General features: G+C 38.7%; 1 protein-coding gene across 1 annotated transcript in view; it reads left to right on the top strand.

Moving 5' to 3' along the window:
- Positions 1-2652: 2652 nt before the first annotated feature.
- The window catches only part of LOC137658235 (carbohydrate sulfotransferase 1-like), a 22337-nt gene continuing 22306 nt past the window's right edge, over positions 2653-2683 (top strand). The window contains exon 1 of the mRNA XM_068392917.1: positions 2653-2683. This exon is cut by the window's right edge and continues 714 nt beyond it. The gene's annotated coding sequence lies outside the window, so the exon portion shown is untranslated.

The following is a 2683-nucleotide window of genomic DNA, read 5'->3' as shown; positions in this document are numbered from 1 at the left end:
ATGTTGACTCTGAAGTCCCCTACCTGTCCCGATAAAACTCTATTGTCTTTTACTTTACTGAATGGATTCTCTGAAGCAAGAGACCGTGATTGGTCATGGTGCCAGGCAAAATACATCACAATAATAAGGTCTAGCTTGAAAAGTTGGAACTGTACTCAAACAAGAGTGATGAGTTAGCTGGCTCAACTCTGCTATACCATTGTTTGTATATCTAAGATCATATATATGCATGTAAGTTAGCATGTTGTTCTAGATCTAGAAAAACAATAAGCTAAATGGTACAGCATATAATAGCTTTTATGAATACATTATTTCAAAATGTGCCAGGTTAATAAAGTGAGAATCAATATTGAAGTTAGGGTTGTGGTGGCCTGTTTGGTAGCGTCCCTGACTGGTGACCGTCAAACTGGGGTTCGAGTCCCGCTTAAACTCTTTAGTTCCTTTAGTGCCTGCAACCTTACCATTCTTGTGAGCTAACGTTGGGGGTGCTGAGTCATTGGCAGCCATTGCCTGGTCCTCCCTGGTCCTAGCTTGGATGGAGAAGGGGCTTGGACGCTTATCTTATGTATGTATAGTCAGTCTCTAGGACAATGTCACTTTCCCTTGCTTCTGCCATTCATAAGTGACCTTTAAATCTTAGGCATCGACAGAGACATATAAACGTAACCAAGCAGGGATCATGCAGAACATTAAGTGTTGAACTGGATCTGTGAGAAATCTGTGTAGTTGAACCTAACATTTTTTTTTTTTCTTAAAGTTCATAGAAGATGGATAATGAGATGGTAGAAAGGTTTTAAAGGTTTAAAGGCCACTCACGAATCACAAAGGCAAGGGACACTGACACTTCACTAGCAGCAGGACAATGCCCTAGAAACTGACCGTATATACATATGATCAGTGCCTAAGACCCCTTTCCACCTGAGCTAGGGCCAGGGGGACCAGGCAAAGGCTGATGATGAGGAAGCAGGTAGACCTATAGGCTTCCCTGAATCCCATATTCTTTGGTCAAAAGGATTGCGAGGTTACAGCGACCAAAGGAACTAACGACTTTGAGCGGGACTTGAACCTCAGTTTGGCAATCATCAGGCAAGGATGTTACCAACAGGCCACCACAACCCTTCATGGTGGAGGGGTTGAGGTAGATAAAAAATTGTAAAGTGGTCCCAGCCAATGACCTTTCAATAGTTTCTACAGTGCAGCTGTAGAGATGTGCTGATGGCACTCAATCAGCCCCTATTTGAATACTGTTAAAGTTTATGCATATATATCTTTTATTGGTCCACCTCAAGATAAGGTAGGATCATACACTGTTTGGTAGCGACTTCGTGTAAGTTATGAGGTGTGATTTAGTTTTATATATGTTGTAAGAAGCTTACATTTTTTGTGTGATTTGATTTGATTTATATTGCAAGAAACTTGCAACATGTTGCACTTAGATTGAGTATTTAGTCAGTAGTTTCCAATCAAACAATAGTCAATATGGCAGCTATAGTTTCTTAACGAAATTTTTCCTTCTTTGCTTGTTAATTGCAATAAGTTGCAACGTAGTATTAATTTAAAGAATACCAAACTACATTTCTTTTGCTTCATATAATTTGAAACATATATAAGAAGATATATCATAAAGAATATTTTTGTGTATTGGAAAATCTTGGAACTGATTGCAATTCATCATTTTCATTGAAATTACAATTTACTGTCATTTTGCCTCCAGTGTCAAGATAAATAATCACAAATTCTAGTAGTCAGGCCTTCTACATTATGAGGCTCAATACTACACAGTTTGTCTACTAGTCAGTAGAACTTCAAATGTTCGAACTTGCAGAAAATGTTTGTATATTGAACAGGTTGACATAAGTCTATTTATAGTTTATATATGGAAAATCTTTTAATTTTGTTACTGTTCTTAAAGTATTTTATTCTAAATGTTTATTACTTTTCATATAGTTTATTTATTTCGTTATTTCCTTTCTTCACTGGAAATAATTTTCCCTGGAGGAACCATTGGGCTTATAGCTTCCTGCTTTTCCAACTATGGTTGTAGCTTGGCTAATAATAATAATAATAATAATAATATTAATAATTATGCAAACTGCTCATACTGCAATATCACGTGCTAGGATAAGGTCAGCCAAATTCCTCAACTAAAAGCAGTAATTTTTCAGATATTTCTAGTACTTAAATAATTGTTTTTAATACAATCATATTGTCAACAAGGTTGTAGATTTTGTTTTGGTGGTCGATGTGGTAACGTCCCTGACTGGTGAATGCCAGACTGGGGTTCGAGTCCCGCTCAAACTCGTTAGTTTCTTGGAATTTCTACAATCTCACCATCCTTGTAAGCTAAGGATGAGGGGTTTGGCGGGAGATCATAGGTCTATCTGCTGAGTCATGAGCAGCCATTGCCTAGCCCTCCTTGGTCCTAGCTTGGGTGGAGAGGGAGCTTGAGTGCTGTATTAATGGTAAAATTCCAGGGCATTGTCCTGCTTGATAGGGCAATGCCACTGTCCCTTGCCTCTGCCATTCATGAGAGGCATTCAAATCTTTAAACCTAATGAGAGGGAGATGTTAACTGGGCCAAATCACAAACCCACACACGCAATCAAGTAAACACCTGAAATGCACCGGTAGTGGACTAGTGGTTACTCAAACGTCTACCCTCAGCAGCAGTAGTCTGTGGACC

Source organism: Palaemon carinicauda, chromosome 19 (genome assembly GCF_036898095.1).
Source record: "Palaemon carinicauda isolate YSFRI2023 chromosome 19, ASM3689809v2, whole genome shotgun sequence".
In the NCBI taxonomy this organism is placed as follows: Eukaryota; Metazoa; Arthropoda; class Malacostraca; order Decapoda; family Palaemonidae; genus Palaemon; species Palaemon carinicauda.
Note: the sequence above shows the minus strand (reverse complement) of the source record. Positions and strands in the feature narration are given on the sequence as shown.